Here is a 12,858-nt window from a genome sequence, read left to right as displayed (position 1 = left end):
GAGGTGAGAGGAGAGGTCAGCTCCTTCACACACACCTCCTGTAAATTGCCTGGGGGTGTGATGTTCTCAGATTGTATGTTTCTGTTAACACCCCTGCTAAGCTTTGCTCAGACCATGTTGTACAAGTTCCCTCCAGCCTTGCACAGCGCTCAGGACCACTCAAGTGTACAATGAGACAGTGGGCTTTGGCAAGGAAGGCTGCAATCTAGGCGTTTTTTCCCTTCCTCCCTTATCCTAGTTTCCAACACGCCTGTGGAATTGCCTGGATGTCGGATTTCATGTTTCTAAATACTAACTCCCCCTGCAGTGTTTTTTTAAATGAACGTCACAGAAATCTTTAAGATCATCGGGGTCAATTCCACATGAGTTTCCTCGCCAGCTGCGGATGCTTTTTAAGGTTACGTATCGATTTTTGCGAGTCAGTACCTCTTCATATGCAGCACATAGCCTGGTAAACCATCGTGATGATGTGAACTCACATATTCTGTTTTGTTGTGCAGATATGTCTAGCCTCAAGCCCGCCCCTGATTTCCATAAATTACAAAGTGCACAGGCCAATCAGGGCCCTGCCTCGCAGTTGACAACGTAACCGGCCAATCAGGGATGCCGCAGGCAAAACAGTATGGCGGCTCCCAAAGCAGTAATGTTAATGCTAGTAGAGTAAACACAGCCGTAAGTGCAGCTATTGCAGAAGTTTCTCGGCGGAGAAGACATTCCCCCTTTTTCCAAATGGATTTGGATTGGATTTGGTGATGCTGATTGGCTGAAGGAGTTGTCTGTCAAGGCATGTGGTCCCGCCCACTGAAATAGCTCTGGACAGGCTGGAGGCCAGACCGCAGAATGAAACAGAATGTGAGGTCATGTGATCATGATGGTTTTACCAGGCTACGCACCTATACACTGCATCCTGTTTTTAATGTAGCAGGACGGCTGCATCTGCCCACTCTGCCTGCATTAACAAGCTGGCATGGGAGGGGGGGGGGGGGGGGGGGGGGGGGTAAGATTTATGGTCAAAAGGCAAAAAACTGAGAGAAAAGGGGGGAGAGGAAAGAAAGGAGTCTGTTAGCAGGGGAGGAAAGCTTGCGGACAAAATATTCAGCGGAAGAAAGAGAGACTCTTTGACTCTATTATGTTTTGTGAGAGAGAGAGCGAGCATTGTGCTGCTGGGGACTTTCTCTCTGAATCGCCTAACTCACTTCATCATTGTTGAAGAGGCACAAAAGGCAGTGAAGGGTGCGGGGCGTGGCCACATTGTCAGCGGGAGGCTGGGCTGAGACTGTGTGTGTACGCATGTGTGTGTGTGTGTGTGTGTGTGTGTGTGTGTGTGTGTGTGTGTGTGTCTGGCCCGAGACTGGGGACCAGCTTGAGGGAGGTAGGCTTGGCAGGATGGGTGAGACTTGACCCTGCTGCTCCCCTCTATTCTGTCTATTCAAGTGGTCCCGTTGCCATTATGAAGTCAAATTAGCTCCTGATCCCCGCCCCCCCCCCTCCTGGGCCCCCCTCACGGCTCCGCCCCCTCAGGGGTCACGCCTTGCACCCCTGCATTTTGCTCCATTTTGTCATGCCTAATGAGGTGACATGCTACATAATTGTGTTGGCAAAACAATCCACACAATCTTCCCCCTGCTAATCCTATGGCATTCACTTGTCCAAAGAAAAAGCAGCTGGCATTTGCCACACAGGCTGCCCTCTCTGAGCGGGATGCAGAGATGAAGGGATGAAGGAGAGAGGTGGAGAGTGGAGAGGTCATCATATGAGAAGGCTTTGCCAGACTTAAGACCAAGAGGTATTTTCCCACCGAGCTGATAGTCTGCTCACCCCCCCCACCCCCCCACAACAATTGAAAATCTGCCTTTGTGTTCAGGGGAAAATAACACAATTTAACTTGTTGACAAGGAAACACTGGTTTTTTGTGTTTTTAAAAGAAAAAAAGTCTGTAAAAAAGGTGTTTGTTGAGAGGAAGAGACAGACATTGAAAGAGACAGTGAGTGTCGAGGGGAGCAGCTGCTGTAACAAAATGGCGGGCTATATTGTTGTATCATCTTATTCCAAGTGCACCTGCTGCTCCATTAGCCGCTATCTGACAACAACAGACTGTATCAAACTGCTGTGCTTAAGAGAGGCAAACAAACATGACAGGCCCCAAAGCCCACTGACCACAACTGATCCAAACAGACTACAGTACAACAGACTCACCAGATCCAAACAGACTACAGTACAACAGACTCACCAGATCCAAACAGACTACAGTACAACAGACTAACCAGATCAAAACAGACTACAGTACAACAGACTCACCAGATCCAAACAGACTACATACAGTACAACAGACTAACCAGATCAAAACAGACTACATACAGTACAACAGACTAACCAGATCAAAACAGACTACATACAGTACAACAGACTAACCAGATCAAAACAGACTACATACAGTACAACAGACTAACCAGATCCAAACAGACTACAGTACAACAGACTCACCAGATCCAAACAGACTACAGTACAACAGACTAACCAGATCAAAACAGACTACATACAGTACAACAGACTAACCAGATCAAAACAGACTACCGGTACATACAGTACAACAGACTAACCAGATCCAAACAGACTACAGCACAACAGACTCACCAGATCCAAACAGACTACATACAGTACAACAGACTAACCAGATCAAAACAGACTACCGGTACATACAGTACAACAGACTAACCAGATCCAAACAGACTACAGTACAACAGACTAACCAGATCAAAACAGACTACAGTACAACAGACTAACCAGATCAAAACAGACTACAGTACAACAGACTAACCAGATCAAAACAGACTACAGTACAACAGACTCACCAGATCAAAACAGACTACAGTACAACAGACTCACCAGATCCAAACAGACTACAGTACAACAGACTAACCAGTCAGTTCAAACAGACTACAGTACAACAGACTAACCAGTCAGTTCAAACAGACTACAGTACAACAGACTAACCAGTCAGTTCAAACAGACTACAGTACAACAGACTAACCAGTCAGTTCAAACAGACTACAGTACAACAGACTAACCAGTCAGTTCAAACAGACTACAGTACAACAGACTAACCAGTCAGTTCAAACAGACTACAGTACAACAGACTAACCAGTCAGTTCAAACAGACTACAGTACAACAGACTAACCAGTCAGTTCAAACAGACTACAGTACAACAGACTAACCAGTCAGTTCAAGCTCTGACATTCACATGGCCTTATTCCAGTGTATTAACCCATAGAATTACTCATGTCATGTACAAACCATACTCCTTATTGCAAGTATCAGTATCATTGCAGCATTGCTGGTGTACTTAGAATGCTTAATAAATATAAACGCTTCCTCTGACACATGCGAAGTTGCCAGTCACTTCTTTTCACCTGACAGCAGGGAGCTTCACCGGCAGGACATAGCATGTGGCAGGATCACGCTATTCCCACGCTTTCCCTTCCACCCCGACCAAGCAGAGGAGATGCTAGTGCAGCGGCACATACAGTACCGCCAATCCGGCTTCCCACCCCCAGACACAGCCAGTCATGCCTGTATGGACGCCCGACCAAGCCGGAGATAACAGAGGTATGTATGAATGAATGAATATACTAAAGGGGAGCTGGGGCTTTTAACCAAAGTAAAAATCCTGGCCTACATGTATGTTGCATACTTGGCCAATGATTGAAACACACAAAACAAAGCCATTGAGAGGTAAAGTGTTACTAAAAATTAAAAGCTCCATTCTAGATAAGACACAAATGACCTTTTGGTAAATTAAAAACCCCTCCATTGAGTGGCGTTACTAATAGCCACCTTAGTGGGTGGTGCATTAGTATGGACTAGCCCCTATCCCACCCTTTCTAAGTGCTATGTGGAGTGTTATTAAGGCTTAATTTCACAGTGGTCATGTCTGTATGGTCCACTCACCTAGCTCTGAAAGAGGCCCCCTAGACCCCCGAGAAGGACCCTCAAAAATGGGTGGACCCGTGAAAAAGGGGGCCGACGACTCGGGCTCCCATGTCCCCCTCCTGGCAGGGCGAAACGTCACGGCCAATTTGTTAACCACAATTGATTTTGCACGGTGGAAAATGCGGCCACCACGAAGGCGCTTGGCATCTCTGACGTAGGCGAGGGTCGCATCGATTGCACTTTACAGGGTGCCCCGTCCATGTGCCGACAGCTCGCAATGCCGATAGCCTGCAAGCAGAACCAGCTGAGCGAGGCGGCGTGCAGCGCGTCGGTGGACTGGCTGGAGCTAACCTCACCCAGCTCCCACGCCTAAACCTAACCTCCCCCAGACCCTAACCCCTCCCACCTCCCACCCCCCACGCCTAAACCTAACCTCTCACGTCTAAACCTAACCTCCCCCAGACCCTAACCCTAACCCCTCCCACCCCACCCCCCACGCCTAAACCTAACCTCTCACGTCTAAACCTAACCTCCCCCAGACCCTAACCCTAAACCTAACCTCTCCCACCCCCCACGCCTAAACCTAACGTCAGCATTGCGGGCTGTCGGCACTGCGGGTGGTCGGCATAGCGGGTGGACCCCCTTTACAGTAAAGAAACTCTTTATTTTTGAGAAAACTGGCTTACAATATTACAAGTGCTTCTGTGATGCCTAGAAGGTTTTTCTTAAATACCACTGCTAAATTTAACCTCCATTCTCATGCTTAGCGCCCAGCATCACATGCTGCGCTCCTCAGCAAAGCAGAAATTTAAAATCTTTCGAATGGTTATTTACTGATTTATTCATGATTGACCCTACTGCTCTAACTTCTAACAAGCAGACCGCTCCCCCAGCATGGCCTCTGGTCTGTTATGTGTCTGAAGATGCAGTAAAAGTCTTCTGAATCCCACAACAAAGCGTACCTTCTCCGCTTGCAGCGAGGACCCAGTTCCCTCAGCCAGTTCACAGAGAGATGGCGGTCTGGGGCTAAAGGAGGTGTGTATTCTGCCCTAACTCTCTCAACATCACACAGTTTGTTTGTGTGCGGGTGTGAGGATAGAGTTCTGTGTGTGTACAGCGCACGCTTGTGTGTGTGTCCTCATTCCCCTAACCCCCCAGGACAGAGCAGGCATGGGGCGGGCTTTGAACCGGCCTCTGCCATGCTCTCTAATTGTGGTCGACCCCCCCCCCCCCCCCACCCTCGCTCGGTCCTTTTTGCGGCGGCTCACCGCGCGTCTCCCTCCTCGCGGCTGCTTTACTGTAAGGTGTTTTTAATTAGCGTCCCTCCCTCCCCTCGGCCTGGGCTCTGTCGACCGACCAGGGGCCACAGCTGGCTTCAGAGGCCCGTGGTCGCTTTGATGCTCCTGGCTGCTGCTGTTCTACTTGCTTGTGTGCTACCAAAAACGTTTTTTCTTCATTTATCCTGCTTGTATCCCTCGTCCTTATATCTGCAAATAGTGTTGGCAGTAACTTAGTATTATAATACTTTCCCCAGTAATGTAAGGAATTACAATTCCCAACCAGTAATTATACAGTTACTAATTTAAGTAACTTAAATTTACTGCACTACTTTCTCCAGGCTATGTGAGGCTACTGCATTGCCAGAACATGATTAGTTTTTTGTCCTAGGTAGGCAAATAAATATATGTATGTAAAGTATGCAGTTTGTATGATTGTTCTCCTGTGGTTAATTATTGTTCCAATAAACTGGATTCAGTTCTAAAAGGAGCTGCGTGGCTAAACAGGTTGTATGTTACTTTTTCAGAAGAGGGTGAAAATAATACAGTAACGTAATGAGTAACATAACTAATTACTTTTTAAATCAGGTAATAAGTCAAGTAATTGTATTGCTTTTAAATGAGTAATCAGTAATAAGTAACTAACTTGTCCAACACTTGTGTGCTACCAAGAACGGTTTTGTTTTTATTCCACTTTTATTCCTCGTCCTTATCTGCAACAATGTAATTCTATCTTCTGCTGCTCTGTCTTTTTTAATCTCAGTGTCATTGTCTCATATTAACTGGCTGGCACTCGCTCCTCTCTCTCTCTCTCTCTCTCTCTCTCTCTCTCTCTCTGCCTGCTTTGCCTCTTGCTCGCTCGCCCCCCCCCCCTCCCCCCATGCACATTTAGTTCATTCATTGCTTGGCGGAGGCCATAAAAGGAGCCTTGTCATTTATGGAGAAATTAAATCACACAAACTGGCATTGATCCCAGCCACTGGTGCATGGAGATGATGTCACCATGCATAAGCCTCATCTGGAAAAGTTTGCAATCAGTGTCACTCTGTCGCAAATTAAACCGCAGGGGTCTCGGGGACAGCGGGCTCCGTTCAGATTATAATCTCTTAACTCACAATCTCCAATTTGAGAAGCGCAAGATTGTTTTGGGGAAGGAGCAGTGGGCTTATTTACCCGCTACTGGAGGATCCCACTCTCCATAGGCTCTCCTACACACTCCATTACACTCCTATTCACTGCCGCAAAGGAATGTGGCTCAACACAGAAGACCCTGGGAGACGCCGTCGCTATACGGAGACAGCGCGGCTAAAAAAAAAAAAACTCTCTCTCGTAACGGACAAGCCCGTCTTTTATTGTCACACGAACACCACAATACATGCATGCGGCCACAACACACTCATGCTGACGGTGGCCGGTGAAAAGTGTCCTCTGCATTTAACCCATCCACTAACTACTCGTCATCCAGAAGATCCTTAATTCACTGGCTGAAAACTTCCAGAAAGCCTGAGTGCCCCCGTTGAGAGCGCACTCGTCCATCTAACATCTTATTTGCCGACCCCAACGTGCAAGACGGGTGACAGCTTAATGGGCTTGGAAGAAGAAAAGAGAGAGAGAGAAAGAATCTGTCCTCATCTTGAGAAATTAGCACCTTGGCGCTGTCTGAGGGATGGGGCCTGAATGCCAAACACAAGTCCCTAAAAGCAGATCGGCATTCCTCTCCTTTAGCGTGTTTGAAGTAGCGACGGTGCAGACGTGCGGGGAATCTGAGCCACGCTTTGAGCCTGTGAGCTGGTGTTCACAAACGTGTTTTTTTTTGTATGTGTGACAAACCCTCTCTCATTCACTCCCACCTACTTTTGACAGCCAGGCGCACAGAATATATAGGTATATGTTTTGTGTTAACATTGTTTATCAATTAGCCAGCCCAAGACTGTCACTGAGCTATTGATTTTGTGCAGTAATGACAGAGCACACACCTCATGCCTTATTCATCTCACTGCTTTCCATCTCCACTCAAGCTGCACACACACACACACACACACACACACACACACACACACACACACACACACACACACACACACACACACACACACACACACACACACACACACACACACACACACACAGCCTTTCAATGCTCAGTTAGTTACAGTTGACAAATCCCCAGTCACCCTTAAATCATCCTCACTTTCCTGCTAACAGTTTGAAAGCATTATTGGCCTTTCTCACTGGCACTCACAGTTTCAAAACATGGCCGCATGCGGGTGAAAGTCAAGGATTTTTCAAAATTCCACACCTTACCTTTTTCCCTCTGTAACTTTAAATTCCTCTTTCGCTCTCGTTCTTCTTATCTTCTTTCCCCCGTACGCTCGCAAAATTTCCCTTGTAAAAGTTGTGAGAGCGGGTGCCTGCAGTGCATCAGCTTCCCCAAAGTCACCTTGAGTCCATGCTCCCTCACTGTCTTTGGAAAGTTCTCTCACACACACACACACTCTTGCTCTCTCTCTCTCTCTCTCTCTCTCTGGTTCTCCTAGCTGTCTGCACACCCTCATCCCTGGTGTCGCCTATAGCTGGGGACCCAATCAGACTAAAGGACCCATTACCCCCTCTCTGCACAGTCAGTGGGACGGCCTCCCCACAGGCTCCATCGTAATCCAGCAATCTACAACCTGAGGCATGGGAAGGAGCATGGGAGAGAGACATAGGCAGATGAAGAGAGAGAGAGAGAGGGGGGAAACGGTGAAATTAGATGAGGGGGGTAGACAAATCAAAAGAGAGAGAGAGAGGTTGGGCAGGATCGGGCTGAAAATAGACAGGAGGGGATAAAGAGAGAGGGACATGGAGAGAGATGGAGAGAGAGAGAGAGAGAGAGAGAGAGAGAGATGTGGAGAGATGGAGAGAGAGAGTGACATGGAGAGAGATGTAGAGAGAGAGAGAGGAGTATGGAGGGCAAAGTCAGCCATAGGGAGGGGGGAGAGCGAGGGGAGAGTGGAGGGAAAGGCTCTTGCACGCACCACAAAAGCCACTGACTTCATCTCACGGTATTTGCAAGTGAATACAGTGACCATGTGGTGGGGAAGCAGGGTGTGTGACAGGAGAGTGTGTGTGTGTGTGTGCGTGTGTGTGTGTGTGTGTGTGGGGGGGGGGGGGGGGGGGGCCCTTGGATCACTGACCGGCCAAGTAGAAAATGCTAAAAATATATAAATAAAGAAATAAAATATCACCTTCCCTCTCAGGCTTTTTTGAAGCTGCCCTAATGCATGTTAATGAGCCGGCGTCGTACACGGCTGCATCTGTATAGAGAGAGAGCTTTAAAGGATGCAGCTAAAGCGACATTATATTTCACTGCCTGCCCAGTCAGAGTCAAAGCAATTAGTTTTCCAAATTGGCGAAAAGATCCTGAGAAATTAGGTGCGTGCCAATACACACAAGGCGCACGGCGGAACGATTAGCCGCGGTCATGGAAAGCTGATCCCTGTTTAGAGCGGAGGGCGACTGATCAGAGGAGGAATAGCAGTGTTTCGTTTTAGGCAATCATGGAATTAATGCAGCAAAAAGAGGCTTTTCAGAGTCGAGCCTCTTGCGTGTTTCTCATCAACAGTGGAAGAGTGGAGGGACGTGAAATCTATGGGAGATGTAGTCAAGCACGTTTAGATAGAAATGAGAATATATTACACACAAGCAAGAAGGGTTCTAGACCGCTGGTCAGGGATATTTTTCATTTTTGTTTCATTACATATTATGAGCTGTTTCCATATTATTTATATTCTAAAGAGAGACTGTAAGACTGTATAATAAATACAGACAGAGCGTGACACACCGTGATGTCACCCATTGGTTTGTTGACTTCCCTTTTGGAGTGTTGTATGACAGTCATTTGAAGTGTTGTACTGTACAGTCATTTGAAGTGTTGTATGACAGTGTTGTACTGTATGACACAGTCATTTAGAGTGTTGTATGACACCATCATTTGGAGTGTTGTATGACACAGTCATTTGAAGTGTTGTATGACAGTGTTGTACTGTATGACACAGTCATTTAGAGTGTTGTATGACACCATCATTTGGAGTGTTGTATGACACAGTCATTTGAAGTGTTGTATGACAGTGTTGTACTGTATGACACAGTCATTTAGAGTGTTGTATGACACCATCATTTGGAGTGTTGTATGACACAGTCATTTGAAGTGTTGTATGTATGACACAGTCATTTGGAGTGTTGTATGACACCATCATTTGGAGTGTTGTATGACACAGTCATTTGAAGTGTTGTATGTATGACACAGTCATTTGGAGTGTTGTATGACACCATCATTTGGAGTGTTGTATGACACAGTCATTTGAAGTGTTGTACTGTATGACACAGTCATTTGGAGTGTTGTATGACACAGTCATTTGGAGTGTTGTACTGTATGACACAGTCATTTGGAGTGTTGTATGACACAGTCATTTGAAGTGTTGTATGTATGACACAGTCATTTGGAGTGTTGTATGACACAGTCATTTGAAGTGTTGTATGTATGACACAGTCATTTGAAGTGTTGTATGTATGACACAGTCATTTGGAGTGTTGTATGACACAGTCATTTGAAGTGTTGTATGTATGACACAGTCATTTGAAGTGTTGTACTGTATGACACAGTCATATGGAGTGTTGTATGACAGTCATTTGAAGTGTTGTACTGTATGACACAGTCATTTGGAGTGTTGTATGACAGTCATTTGAAGTGTTGTACTGTATGACACAGTCATTTGGAGTGTTGTATGACAGTCATTTGGAGTGTTGTACTGTATGACACAGTCATTTGGAGTGTTGTATGACAGTCATTTGAAGTGTTGTACTGTATGACACAGTCATATGGAGTGTTGTATGACAGTCGTTTGAAGTGTTGTACTGTATGACACAGTCATTTGGAGTGTTGTATGACACAGTCATTTGGAGTGTTGTATGACACAGTCATTTGGAGTGTTGTATGTATGACAGTCATTTGGAGTGTTGTATGACAGTCATTTGGAGTGTTGTATCACAGTAATTTGGAGTGTTGTATGACAGTCATTTGAAGTGTTGTACTGTATGACACAGTCATATGGAGTGTTGTATGACAGTCGTTTGAAGTGTTGTACTGTATGACACAGTCATATGGAGTGTTGTATGACAGTCGTTTGAAGTGTTGTACTGTATGACACAGTCATTTGGAGTGTTGTATGACAGTCATTTGAAGTGTTGTACTGTATGACACAGTCATATGGAGTGTTGTATGACAGTCGTTTGAAGTGTTGTACTGTATGACACAGTCATATGGAGTGTTGTATGACAGTCGTTTGGAGTGTTATATGACACAGTCATTTGGAGTGTTGTATGTATGACAGTCATTTGGAGTGTTGTATGACACAGTAATTTGGAGTGTTGTATGACAGTCATTTGAAGTGTTGTACTGTATGACACAGTCATATGGAGTGTTGTATGACAGTCGTTTGAAGTGTTGTACTGTATGACACAGTCATATGGAGTGTTGTATGACAGTCGTTTGAAGTGTTGTACTGTATGACACAGTCATTTGGAGTGTTGTATGACAGTCATTTGAAGTGTTGTACTGTATGACACAGTCATATGGAGTGTTGTATGACAGTCGTTTGAAGTGTTGTACTGTATGACACAGTCATATGGAGTGTTGTATGACACAGTCATTTGGAGTGTTGTATGTATGACAGTCATTTGGAGTGTTGTATCACAGTAATTTGGAGTGTTGTATGACAGTCATTTGAAGTGTTGTACTGTATGACACAGTCATATGGAGTGTTGTATGACAGTCGTTTGAAGTGTTGTACTGTATGACACAGTCATATGGAGTGTTGTATGACAGTCGTTTGAAGTGTTGTACTGTATGACACAGTCATTTGGAGTGTTGTATGACAGTCATTTGAAGTGTTGTACTGTATGACACAGTCATATGGAGTGTTGTATGACAGTCGTTTGAAGTGTTGTACTGTATGACACAGTCATATGGAGTGTTGTATGACAGTCGTTTGGAGTGTTGTATGACACAGTCATTTGGAGTGTTGTATGTATGACAGTCATTTGGAGTGTTGTATGACACAGTAATTTGGAGTGTTGTATGACAGTCATTTGAAGTGTTGTACTGTATGACACAGTCATATGGAGTGTTGTATGACAGTCGTTTGAAGTGTTGTACTGTATGACACAGTCATATGGAGTGTTGTATGACAGTCGTTTGAAGTGTTGTACTGTATGACACAGTCATTTGGAGTGTTGTATGACAGTCATTTGAAGTGTTGTACTGTATGACACAGTCATATGGAGTGTTGTATGATAGTCGTTTGAAGTGTTGTACTGTATGACACAGTCATATGGAGTGTTGTATGACAGTCATTTGAAGTGTTGTACTGTATGACACAGTCATTTGGAGTGTTGTATGACAGTCATTTGAAGTGTTGTACTGTATGACACAGTCATTTGGAGTGTTGTATGACAGTCATTTGAAGTGTTGTACTGTATGACACAGTCATATGGAGTGTTGTATGACAGTCATTTGAAGTGTTGTACTGTATGACACAGTCATTTGGAGTGTTGTATGACAGTCATTTGAAGTGTTGTACTGTATGACACAGTCATTTGGAGTGTTGTATGACAGTCATTTGAAGTGTTGTACTGTATGACACAGTCATATGGAGTGTTGTATGACAGTCGTTTGAAGTGTTGTACTGTATGACACAGTCATATGGAGTGTTGTATGACAGTCGTTTGAAGTGTTGTACTGTATGACACAGTCATTTGGAGTGTTGTATGACAGTCATTTGGAGTGTTGTATGACACAGTCATTTGGAGTGTTGTATGACAGTCGTTTGAAGTGTTGTACTGTATGACACAGTCATATGGAGTGTTGTATGACAGTCGTTTGAAGTGTTGTACTGTATGACACAGTCATATGGAGTGTTGTATGACAGTCGTTTGAAGTGTTGTACTGTATGACACAGTCATATGGAGTGTTGTATGACACAGTTGTTTGAAGTGTTGTACTGTATGACACAGTCATATGGAGTGTTGTATGACACAGTTGTTTGAAGTGTTGTACTGTATGACACAGTCATTTGGAGTGTTGTATGGCTCTAAAAATACAGATGAAGGCAGTTGTGGCCCCTCCAGCCAGATGGTCCAAAGGTTGTTCTCTCCATCGGTTCAATATGTCCCCCCCCCCCCCCCCCCCCCTTCTCCCTCTCTGTCCCTTTCAATATGTCTTCTTTCTCATTTGGCAGGCCATTCTTCTTCGCCACCAGCTCCCCCGCCCCCCTGCCCTCCCCATCCTCTTTGTCTCTTTGAAGACCTGACTGGTTAGTGCCCCAGCCAATCTGTCAGCCAATGCTTGACTGGAGCCCCAGTCAAAAAAAAAGGGGGGAGAATGCAGGGGCTCCCTCTTTGTTGGGGTGGGCTGCGGTAAGGTGGCATTCAAGCTCATTGAACAGTGGCTTCCATCACTGTGGCAGAGCAGGGGATTGTAATTGGCAGAACAAATTGAACGTATGGGGCTCATGGAAGGGCCTCTCTTCCTTTTCTACTCAGTTTGTTATGGTGGTAGACGTCCGCAAAACAACTCCCCTCGGGCCTCGTCACAAAGGCTTACACCCGCCG

This window comes from Poromitra crassiceps (genome assembly GCF_964638095.1).
Source record: "Poromitra crassiceps genome assembly, chromosome: 2".
NCBI lineage: Eukaryota > Metazoa > Chordata > Actinopteri > Beryciformes > Melamphaidae > Poromitra > Poromitra crassiceps.
The sequence above is the reverse complement of the archived record's forward strand: the minus strand, read 5'-3'. Positions refer to the sequence as shown.